The sequence below is a fragment of the Thermobia domestica genome, chromosome 1 (assembly GCF_964235325.1).
Source record: "Thermobia domestica chromosome 1, izTheDome1.hap1.1, whole genome shotgun sequence".
Classification (NCBI taxonomy): Eukaryota; Metazoa; Arthropoda; class Insecta; order Zygentoma; family Lepismatidae; genus Thermobia; species Thermobia domestica.
In genome coordinates this window covers 233,018,347-233,031,734 of record NC_137454.1, presented here as the reverse complement: position 1 = coordinate 233,031,734, position 13,388 = coordinate 233,018,347, and the positions used below count along the sequence as shown (strand labels likewise).

At 33.6% G+C, this 13,388-nt stretch overlaps 1 protein-coding gene across 4 annotated transcripts in view; it reads left to right on the top strand.

The window, feature by feature from the left end:
• LOC145694654 (tachykinin-like peptides receptor 99D) overlaps positions 1–13,388 on the top strand; it is a 1,420,129-nt gene that overhangs the window by 1,108,213 nt on the left and 298,528 nt on the right. The gene's annotated exons all lie outside the window — the stretch shown is intronic.

Here is a 13,388-nt window from a genome sequence, read left to right as displayed (position 1 = left end):
AAAGACACAATGTTGCAGATCACCGCAATAATGTTCCTATTTTAAAAGTTTTAACCAGACCAGCTCTAAAGAAACAACAAAAATGCCAGAGTGACTTTCCTATTTTCTGTGAAAAATATTATTTAAAATTCCGAGAAATATTCTATACAATTACTTTGTGTCTGGAAGACGTAAGTACTTCATTTCTGCATTTGTGAAAAAGATTTTATGTAATTATGTCAGCATATTTCTATTGTAGTTTTTTCAAAGGGAAACTCTACATAAAGCCTATCCTAATTGATAAAACATCTGTGAACTGCTTACTAATGGTCAAAAAGCATTGAGCCATTCTAGACTTGATATGGTTATTCCTGCTCCCCAAGATCCTAATCTGATTCCATGTTCAAGAGGTCATCTGCGTCAAGTTAAATTGAATCTCAATCTTTGCTCAACACATGGAAGGATGAAGTTTGAATCATAATCTTGATCCAACGCAGAGGAAGTTGAAATTGAACCTCACTCTTGACCCAACACACAGAAAATTTAGGTTTGAATTTCAATCATGATCCAATAAACAGAAGTTTAAAATTTAATCTCAATTTTGATCTAACATACAGAAGATTTAGGCTTGAATCTTTATCTCCTCGAACTTCTATGTATTGGACCAAGATTAATATAACTTGGCCTTGGAAATTTTGTTTATTAATTTCTTCAATTCGAAGAACTCTATTTTCGTCAGTTTGACAAAAAAAGACGTGGCCACTTGAGAATAGAATAGCTTTAGAATTTATCATTGACCTCTATCGGGAAAACTGTTATCTAAACATTCAGTTAAAGAGTGATACTTTTAAAGTAGACTAGGATTCAAGCTATAGATCTATCATCTCAGTAACATCAGAATTTTTACTGGTAAAATTTTATTTCGTTATTAATCTTACGGCATCAATCACGATATATATATATATATATATATATATATATATATATATATATAACTATATATATATACTGTAATATCCTTACTGAAACAATTATTTGTGGAATTTGAAATAAATTCTTATAAATATTTGCAAAATATTTTGTTCTAAGAAAAAACACAATCAAATTCACTTTTCATTCTTTCTTTTTTCCCAAAAGAAATGTATTTAATTTAATTTGAAATTCCAGAACAATGGCAAAATAGTAGTGACTCAGTGTACGTAACTTTTACTTACGATGTTTACAGCGTAGTAAAATAATTTTAGCATACCTAATTAGCTTCTATCCAAACATACTGAATTATTAGAAAAAAATACTCTGCATGAAGATGTTCTTGAAAGAAAGAGAAAGCTTTTCTTATTCTTTTTTTATTATTATTATGAATTTCATTATTGAGGTATTTATTCCGAATAATAATCGGTAAGGAATGTTTTAGAAAACGTTTCTGGAATGCTTTTAACGAAAATTCGTTTTAGTTATACATTTTGCCTTCTTCTAAGAATCGAAAACCAACATAGAATTTATTTCTTTAACAAAAGAATAATCTTAAGAACAATGAAATGACTTCTGGAAAGATAGAAAAAGGTTCGTAGTAAATAAATATGGCAGAAAAGAAAAGTAGGAAGTATGTCTCAAAGAGCTGTATAGTAGTGATTTTTCATTCCCTTCTTTCTCTGACTGAAAGAGTAAAATGCAAAGCGAAAGAGGTTGTTATTCATTTGTGTTTTGCATGTTGAAAAGCTTGTCATTCTTTCCTATAGGAAGGAACTCATTACAAATATTTCTTGGTTATTCCACATCCTGCAATTCCCTTGACAATAGAGCTCTGGAGGCTAATGACTGTGGAAAATGCTATGGAAATACATAGAATTCCTTGCAAAGTTCTCTCTTCCCAGAAGTGGAAAATATAATAACAAAATTGTAGCATCCCAAGGGCCTCGTCTCTGTCTTTCGAGTCAATTAGAGCGCACAGCGCTGCTACGTTTTTGTGTGCGGAAAATAAATCTGTGAATAGGCAAACTTCCATAGAGTTAGAATGTGAATTGTTCTAAGGTTGTTTTCACGGATATTTTTACTTTCAAAATAATCAGCTAATTTTTTTTATTCGCCTTCTTAAAACTCATAAATTATTTATATGTTTTTATTTTCCTCAAGTTAATTAAGATAAAGAACAATAACACAATTTTGGGATAGTATTTTCGAAAGTTTTACGAGTTCTAGAAAATAAAGAAGTCAGTTATATATTACTCAAGTAATTAGCAGTATTGGCAACTCAAGTGAGAATATAAAGACAGTTACTCATACGAAAGATGACTATATATATTGTAAACCATGAGAACTATCGTGAAAAATTTTATACATGTAGGATGTTTATATATATTTATACAGTACAATTATATATATATATATATATATATATATACTGCATTTCTGCTATAACATTTGACTGGTAAATCTATGCACGAAAACAAACAAAATTATCTATGTGCACAAAGGTTAAAGCGACTTCCTTTTCAGATTATGAACACCAGAATTATTGCAAAGTTACATTTCGTAGCTCTATAGCGGAAAAACAAACGGTAGCAAGAAAGGCGGTCTTGAGAGTTACACAGGAAGTGTTGCCTGTAGTTTTCAAAAATACTTCATGTTGGTCTCTTGGACAATTGCATACGGGATTTATCAAAGGAAGTGCGGAATTCTCGATAAATGTTTGATGGGAAGGAGGTCCAGATGATTATATGGAAGGTTTGTCCACCAAGGGAAACTGTTTCATGTAACCCATGTTTATATTTCCCTCAAATTATAGGGATTATTTTTAAGACCTGTTCGTGTTGCATATCTTCATACGTATATATGTTACTGGTAAAATAGATGATGAATCGGGTAGGCTGCAGTTTATTCATATCAAAAAGCCATTGCACGCTATTTCTTAGCGTTTCTGTTGTATGGCGATACACGTGGAAACCGGAAATAGTTGATTTCTACCACATTCGGTTTGAATAAGAATTTGACACAGGAGATGAAACCTATTTTTAGGATGCGGATTGAAAAATTACTGTTTTTCAGTAACTCTTACCATTTTTATTTTTCTCGGATACCTGTCGACAGACAGCGTTGAGAGGTCTACTACACTCTTCATGAACATCCACTACGACATGAGCTTCTTGGAAGACCAGTCCTATGACCTGGATTACACCCTGACAGAATCCAACACTAACCAGGATCCCCGGGCGAACCTGTGAAATCTCGAATCTTGGCACTGCCTACCTCCATGTCCTTCAACCAGTGCCAGGAGGTACCGTGCAAGCAGCTAACCAATTACCACCTGAACCCAAGAGCACGCATTAGTCATCCATTTGGGAAATATCATGAAGACTTCCTCTCCTGGGAGTGATGAGGAAGCCTATCTGCATACGGCTGATATTCCCAATTAGAGTTCGCCAATAACTACTCGTCGGTAGCTGTGGCTATGCAGCTAATAAACTCCGGGCACCTTCCTCACTGCCCACTGACTAAGACAACCATGTGAGGTACTACGCTCACTCCTGGGTCTAATGGTTCGTATCACCGACCCATTTAGGAGGCGGATACCCTCTTTTGACTTCTACTCCTATAGGGAATCTCATCACTACCTGTGCTCATCGATTTCAATTTGACATTTTATGTACTTTTGCAAAGGTATTTGAACAAAGATTATACAGACGGATAATTCATCACATAGAAACAAATAATATCATCATATCAACATGGCTTTATTCCACACAAATCAACAACAACAAATCTTGTAATTATTACAGCTTTCATAGCAAACTCGTTAGATGTTGGATGTCAGATGGATGTAATACATATAGATTTTGAAAAGGCGTTTGAGAGAGTCAATCACAAAGTATTATTACATAAGCTAAACAACTATAATTTTTCTTCTTTTTGATCAAGTTCTTCTCATCATATTTAAGCAACCGTAAACAAAACGTTATCTACAAAATGTTTAAATCAACTGACTCTACTGCGTACTCTGGAATTCCACAGGGCTCCAACCTACGTCCGTTATTGTTTCTTTTATTCATTAACGATCTTCCTGATCACATATCATTAACCCCTTCCGGCCCAGTGGTTTCAGTGTAAAACCACAGTTTTAACTCTTTCCTCCGTGCAGCCTAGTGGATTTAGAAGGAAACCATCTTTTAGTATGAACTTTGCAAGCCATCTAAAGACAGGAGTTTAAATTATTTCCAGGATTTTCATTCGCGCTGAAACTGTATATCCAATTGACGTTGAAAGTTTGTTGTTTTCTTTCTCTTCATAAATTAATTCTTTGGGAAACAAAAGATTAAGTGACAAATTGCTCTTTGCGGATGACCTCAAAACATATGCCAGGATAGAGACCATCAATGACTGTTTTAGCTTACAACATAACCTAGAAAATATTGCTAACTGGTGTTTTCTTAATAAACTTAGTGTAAACATAAATAAATGTAGCATTCTACCGTTTACTAAAATCAAAACTCAAGTAGAGTTTAATTATTCATTCAATCAGATTGTATTAAACAGATTACATTCAGTTAAAAAATCTTGGGGTTACGTTTGATACGAAACTAACATTTAATGATCATATAGTGAACATAGTTAACGAATCTCTTAAAATGTAAGGATTCATAATTAGGACTGGAAAGGAGTTTAACAACATTTCCACACTAGCAAAAATGTATCATTTCTATGTGCGATCAAAACTGGAATGTGCTGCTGTGATCTGGAACCCATTGCCACAACAATACCGACACCATCTGGAAAAAGACCAATCCAAATTTATGAAATACTTAGTATACAAGAGTGTTGGAATCTATCCATCTTACGAAAACTACCTTACATTAATAGACGACTTCTGTATTCCTACACTAGAACAAAGGCGAAATGTGATAGATTTGATTTTTCTCCTTAAAATGCTACAAAATGAGTTTAGTTGTACAGATTTGATATCGACACTAAATTTTCGTGTCCCGACACTTAAAACTCGTGTTGAAAAATCTGGCCTGTTCTATTGCAAAAAAAAAAAAAAAAAAAAAAAAAAAAAAGCTAAGACCAACGTATTACTGAATCCACCAATCTGTAGAATATGCTCTTCTTATAACAAATTATGTATCGAACACAAGGAAATTGATATCTATAATATGAACTGTAATACGTTCAAGAAAATTATTGTAAATTTATTTTGTAATGCACCAACACTATAATTGGGCTTTGCCTGTTGTGTTGTTCACAAATAAATAAAGAATGAAAGAAATTGAGGTCTACAAGGAAGAGTCAAGGATAGAAGACTGCGTTTTAATTCTCACAAGACTGCGTTATTTCGTTAGCTCAACACTAGCGCTTGATTTGGCTTCAATCTCCTTTCCCTTGCTCAGTACGGGCTTGGGATCGGCCAAGCAGCGTTTACAAACTAACGGACGGACATAGCCGTTCTATAAGAGTTCCAACATTTATGCACAGCTTAGATTGGAAGTCAAAAACTGCCGCAAATGAGTAGCTACGGTTAGATCAACTATTTTACAACTTCACGAAGAAAATAACAACTTCGCCTACTTCCCAGGCATGCCAATGGGACCTGGGAACTAGGGAATGTTCTTTTCTTCAATCTGTCCAACCTAATCCTGAAAGAAGTTCTTTTAAAACACAACCTTTAAAACATTCAATGTAAAAATCAGTCATTGACGTTAGATGACTTTTCTTTCCTCGGAGACAGGGGAGATGAAATATAAACAGTGGATAAGAGAAAATAATTTTCAAAATTGAGCTGCGTGTTCAACTTTGCTCCGATGTTAGTGTAGAAATTTATTTTTGAATAATAGTCAAGAGTTCGGTACGCAGCAACAAATATAACGGGATATTACTGTTTACATAAATACGAGTCATATCAGCCGACAAGGTTCATGCCTAATCAAGAAAAGTCGTTCTCAAACCCGACAGGAACTGCTACAGTCTTTGAATATAGAACCATCTCGAGCAATTTTCGAAATAAGATTCCAGAGTGATCTTCATGGAATTAAATGTTACGTCTGGTTTTATGTCCTATGATTATGCCCTTTAGGCGTTTCCTGATATTCCATTAGATATACGGGGTGAGTAATTTTCTGTCTGGTATATTTGTCTAAGTATAAGAATACATAATATCGCAGAAAGAACTTCTCCATTAGAGAAACTAATAATTACAGACCCAGAGAAGATAAATTTTATTTTTACACTTCTAGAAAGTACATAGAATGCTGCTTTCAATCAAAGTATTCGGGACTAAATATCACTCGAGTACTGAGTTGATATACTGAGCGCAGTCACGTGTTTCTGTGCGTACTGCCGTGGGATTGTTGACTTGAAGCCATGATAACTGTCATAATTTCTGGTTCTTTTGCAGTACAAAGTTGGACAGGAGATATAGAACCTGTTATCCTAAAAGTTTAATAACTAACCATTAGTCGTTCTCTTATCGCGAACAGTGAATCCAAAATGCACCCTGTTACCGGCGATCCTCGCTGTTATATATAAACTCAGCCACAATAAAGACAAGATTTTGTCTCGACCACGCCAGCACTGTTCGACGACACGATTGTCTCCACTGTACCCGAATCTACGAAATGAAATGAAATGAAATCTTTGAGTTTTACGTCCCACACTTATGCCGGCTATGCGAAAGGAGACGGTGATGATAAGAAATGGATGGAATGGTGGAATAAATAAAGTGGGAGGAAACGGGGGAACCTCAAGGAAACCCACCCACACGGTGTTTGTCCACCACAAAGTTCACTTGGCGCGATCTGGAATCAAACCAAGGACCCCAAGTACCAGAGGTGAACGCTCTACCACTGAGCCACCGCGGCCCCTTCACAAATCTATGACTCTCCAAAATCGAGTTCTTTCTGTACAACCTGTATATATACAGTATATCTAGCTTCATAAAAAGAATAAGAGCTTTGTTTCTGAGCATGTTATGCAAAATGACATGGCAATTACATAATATCATTTCCTGCGAAACAAGGAACAGTTCTTTTATGCAGAAGTGCGAAAGTGAAATTAGAAATGTGAAAGAAAAAAATATGAGTCCAAAGAATGTTCTGAAGTTGAAAATTGGCATACTGCCTACCAAACGTCGGTAGATAAAAGTTCAAAGAAAAGTTAGCAACTTCCGACAGATGCTGCAACTTCTATCATTAATGTCACAAGCCTGCGAAAAGTTTCTCCGTCCCTTTTCTATCTTTCTTATATATATATAAATTTGCACGATTGCTAGTATGTGTGAAATTGCTCCTAAAGTCGGAAGAAAGTAATTTTCTATCAAAAGTGCTTTTAAATAGTTTGAACCTCTTCGAAGCCCAGTACAAATAACTTTATCCGTTTGCGGTTTCTGTAATTTAAAATTTTGGAAAGTTATTTCTTTTCCTCATCTTCTTTATAATTAAATATAAAACAGTAGATGTCACTTATAATATCAAACTAATTTCTCAAAAAAGATATCTTTCTTCATAATATAGCTTCACGTTCATGATGTGTGGCAGTGATGGGAAAATTGCAAACATTTAACAAGGAATAATATTAAATTTCCAGTATATATCTTCGAATGAAACGAGCTTTTCGTTTTACGTCCCATGATTATCTACTGTAGAGTAAGGGGTGTGACGACTTCTTATTAATTTAGACGCCGTGGTGCAGGGTATAAAACCCACACAAATTATTAAAAAAGAAGTCATTATAATGGAATTTGTGTGAGTGCGTCGTACAAAAAACGTGGTGACGATAGAGAAATCACAATTTTAATGTTATTTGCACAAATTTCACTAAATCCACTAGTACACTAAAACGTAGAATGATTTTGTTCAAAAATTTACTAGCGTATACAATATAGTTGTTACTTATAAAGGAGAATCTGATTATATAATCCATCGATGAATCTTGATAATTAGCGTTAAATGTTCCCTTGGATCACACGTTGCCATATCTTTTTCCACAATCTCATAATATTAAGACTTTCATTCAGATAAGACTTTTGGATTTTAGTAAAAAATCTTCACTATCACTAGTATTATTACATAGTCAGCCAAAATAGGAATAGAAATTGCAAACTACACTTGTAGATTTTACAACACAAAAAATGCCTCATAAGACTATTCGGATAAGACTCCTATTCAACTTCAACTGATTTATCTAGTCACTTTTCAGAAAATAGTATAAATACTTATCCAGATTATGTCGAATATATCACAATTCACCAAATTATAAAGACGTTGATGACAAAGTTCTGAACTTTCTATATAAATAGCACCATTTCGACGATTAACCAGAGCATGTGCTCCCCGTCTGTATTCAATTTTCCAATGACCACAAGATGGTCAGTTAACTACGTCCAGAACAATACTAGTTCCTATTTTCACCACCCATTAGAAGTGGCGCTAGTTTTAAATAACTTTTTTTTTATAATCTTACAACATGCTACAGGGGACGAATGACTAATGAAAGTCAATTATTTAAGAAGTGGTGAAATAAGAATGTGAGAGGAAACGGGAGAACCTCGAGAAAACTCATGAATACGATGCTGTCCACTACAAACTCGCTAATGACCTTTCTCATCAGTGGTAGGAGTCTACTACTGAGCCGCCATATTCGAAAACTACTACAAGGTCCATTCAATAAACAACCGGAGAAGTTGTATTAAAAACATACAAAACTTCGACAAAGTTTTTGCTTCTTTATTATTTTTTGGTGGTGTCCTAGAACTATTATCAGATGGGTCTGTCTCGCGAACAAGATGGTGGGAATCCTTGAAACAAGATGGCGGGAGCCTTTCAGGTTTCCACCAACGTGAAGCAGTGGAATATAATTAGGTTTCTGTTGTCTGAAGCGTTGAATTCTACTGTACAAGGTTTTCTTCTGTGAAGTAGTTCTAATATTTAGGAATTATGTATGCAGCATCATAACAATTTTCATATAATATCAGATCGCACACAGTAGACTAGAAGTTTCATGTGTTGTTCGTCCAAATAATATCTAAGGATTTGCTGCATACCAATTGTGATACCCCTTTTCTGTTTCCCTTCCTCCAAACGTTGTAGCATATTTATCAGAATACAGTGTTCGCTCTGTTTTAATGTTTTCACTCTTTCAATTGACATTAACACTTTAGCTACTTCAGAACGAGACTGAATCTGTAAAATGATACGAGAGTATTCCCAAAAGTAAGGTCTCCAAAGCGCTGGGGACGCAGGGAAACTGTTCGTGTGACTGTTGGTAACACTGGTGTGTTTAGTGTTTTCCTCACTCCGAAACAAGCCTACGTGTACCTCGTTGTAACATTTAGTCTTGGCCTGGCAGTCATTTGTTATTGAGCTCCCACTTGGCGCTGTTGTCCAGTGCGAAATTCGCTCATTTCTTCGGTTTGTTAGCGCGAAAGGCGTTAAACCGTTCGAAATTCATCGCCAATTGATAGAAGTGTGTGGCTAGTCGTGTATGGATGTCGAAACGTCAATAAGTGGTCAACAAGTGAAATTCACGACGAAGAAAAGAGTGAGAGACCATCAATTTCCAACAAGACAGTCGCATAGGCTGACCGAACCAATGACTAGCATCTGTTTCTTAAGTTCAAGAAATATTTTGCCTGAATGCGCTTCAGCAAAATAACGCGACGAGGTGAAAGATGAGGTTCAACACTTCCTCAAACACATGGTGGCCTGCTGGTACGACATAGGCATACATAAACTGCCACAACGAATACGAAAATGTATCGACCAAAATGGCTATTATGTAAAAATAATATAATAATAATAATAATAATAATAATAATAATAATAATAATAATAATAATAATAATAATAATAATAATAATAATAGATAAATGTACAAGCTTTGAGATGATATGAACATTATTGAAAATAAATGTGTCTTTGTATTTCTAAAACCGAAACAATGAGTGATCTTACTTATGGGATTATCCTCATAAATGAATAAATATTAGTAGAATTAACATACTTTGACATATGTTTCCTATAAGAAAGGGTTGCTATGTTTTGGTTTACTTAGGTTGATAAATCAGATAACGCATATAGTAAATAGTTTGATCTTGCTGATAGTAAGTATATATATCCCTTTCCAAGAGTTGCGTTTTACATGATCTCAAACGCTTTTCCCATGTTTAAATTAGGTAACAACAGAAGGTTTTTATGACCAACGTCACACTCATTACACCGCAAACAATTTTGTATCTTGCGGCATCTTTAATTGTATATCCATAGAAACACATATTCGTCTTCTTTAAAAAAAAAAAAAAATAGTATAAAATCCTCACATCGCTGGCCTGTTTTTCCTCTCATCGTATGGAGCCTCATGTTCAGCTATAAAATTGGTGTTTCGTTGACAGTGTTTTTAGTTTACTCTTCTTGCAATTAGTGAAATTTCAGGTCTGATACTTTCTTTGATGCTGCGATACCCTGAAGAGGAAACAGAAGTGGATACAAGTAGTATTGGTTAAGAGTGTGGATATAATATGGGGGATAAGCAGTTTTCATTATATACACATTCATTATACAAGTGTATATAAGTGTGTGTAGCTGGAGTCTATAAGTTTCTATTTAAGGAATATATATATAATATTTAAAAAAGACACATAAGTTCAAAGCAAACGATACACATGTAACTGCAGCTGTACGTAACCAAACATCATGGACATATTAAAGTTGTAATTTATAATATAAAGAATCGATTTCCTTACGGAGTATTCGATTAATATAATAAATGTGACCATGAAGCTTTCATTGGTACAGGTGCATTAACTTATTTATCGACTTTGGATTTAGGATTTATATTTCTGGACTTTCGGCATCTATGGTGATGTTAGCCCGTTACGTATGAGGGAGGATGTCCTTCGGCGAGCACACTATCCGGGAAAAGGGAAGGAAGGAAGCGGCCTGGGATCTATATATTAGGTACCACCCCGGCATTTGCCTGGTGCAAATGAGGAAAACCCAGGACAAACTTATTCAGATTGACTGGCCCAAAAACGCTTTTTACATGTTTTCAACCGAGTGGTCTCACCGGGAATCAACTTACTTATCGATTGCTTTAAATTACTGTACCATTGAAATTATTTTTTAAAAATAAAGGACTTCATAAACTGGTTGTGCAGTACTGTGTAGACCATTCAACTGAAGGCTTGTGCAGTGGACGGCTCTTGGCATGATGGTTGAAAGAACACTAGCCTATCTTTTATTGGCTTTTCTTACCAAATGATGAAATGAATGTAATAGTTTTATAAATTCTTGTCTGGGAATGTACAGTTGAGATAAAATGTTGAATTGGTGAATCAATTGAGATTTGGAAAAGACTTTAAAATGATTCGATTTTAACAGTAAATTGAATAGACCAATGAATATATAATCGTAATATATATATATATATATATATATATATATATATATATATATATATATATATATATATATGCGTGTGTGTGATATTAAATCGGTGCTCATAATCCCTACTACTGTAGTTGAATTTTTTTTCCTGTTCCCTCTTAATTACTTGATATACTTTTATGTCAATATCTGATGTTAATATGTTAACTCTCTTACATGTTAATATGTTAACTTTGAGGCACATCATTAGCTGTACAATATTGATTAACTTGTTCGATATAAGTATCTATTTGCAAACCTTTCAATTAAAAAAATCCAGTAGATATTGTAAATGTGTATTACGTTCCATCTTTCATTAGCTGTACCTAAACCTCATTTTTCTCCCGTCGCCTCTATGGTTACTTTAAAATCTACCTGTTCTTCACTACTTGTAAACTCTGTTTCCCAAGAAGGATTTGCAATACTTACAATACACTTTTCTATGTCACTTTTAGGTAAAATATCTCTCAGTCTATGAGTAATCTCGTTTTTACCATAAACAATTATTATGAATCTATATGCACCATTATTCTAATTATAAACAAACCTAGGCAACATTAGACTTACTTCAACCAGGTAACTACAGAAAAAGTTTGATTTATCTCGTGTTAATAGATACGCGACCAAATTAAGGACTTTAATCAACTTGGATGATGAATTTATGCAACTGATATGAACTTCCAATAATGATTTGACCATTTATTTAACTAAGGATTTCGATTCATAATTGGTTACGTATCCGAGCTTATATATGCTTAAAGTAAAATCTGCTTAACCGAAAATAGCGGAATGTAAATTTCAAGGCACAACTCGAACCATTAGAGCATAGGTTAAAAACCCTTTATCTGACGCCCTATTTCATTTCTTATAGTTTCACTTCTTATATCTGATGTTGAATGTGCCACTCTAGACGTTTTGAATTGTTTACTTTGTGGCCCCAATAAAAGTTAGAGAGCATCTTAAACAAAAACATTTTATTTTTAGTAAAGTAAATAAAAATGACGGGTAACATGAAGATGCGCTTATAGTTGTAGAAAGTAGTGACTTCCTGAGGTACTCTATTCCACGTAAAAGCAAATATCCATTAGGTATTACTGTAGTCTACTTTGCATACGCCACATGCATCTTAGCAGGCGGTTAACGCCGTACAAGTAGTTTCTTGCTTATATAAAAATTAATTGAATATTACTAATTTGTTTATCATCGAAACATTAATCTAAATAAAAAAAATGTTAAGTCGTAAAGGGCATTAGCCCAGGTTTAGCAAGTAACTTTGTATTTTTGTTAGACGATAACCGCGAATATGTCATTATCATATACTAATTGTCAGTTGTAGTTTACATATAGCTGATGATGGTATTCATTTTCTCGAAAACTTATAAAACATAAAAGAGGCAAGTCCGTGGCAAATAGCTCTATTATTATTATTATTATTATTATTATTATTATTATTATTATTATTATTATTATTATTATTATTATTATTATTATTATTATTATTATCATTATTATTATTATTATTATTATTATTTAAAATTACTAACTAAGAATAAATATTTTCAAATTACTCCTACGTTCCCTATATTGTTTAACATGCTGTAGTTTGCACTTGGTTTCAAGGGAAATATACAACATATGTAGGCTTATATAAGGATTTATGTTAAAATCTTATTCTTTTCCATTATTATTTTTATAGAACAATATAATTTGATTTAAGTACATTTTCTACTGATAAGTTTTATATAATACAGTACATTTTCAGATAAATAAAACATCTAGAAAAATGTAACTTTATAATGTTTCTTGTCTTGTAATTCGTTGTTTCAGGTTCATGCAGTATATATATATATATATATATATATATATATATATATATATATATATATATATATATATATATATATATATATATATATATATATAGTGATTATTATAACGGAAGTCTGGAAATTGGGACTAGCGTTTCCATGAGGCGATAAGTTTGTCATCTCAAAAACGAAA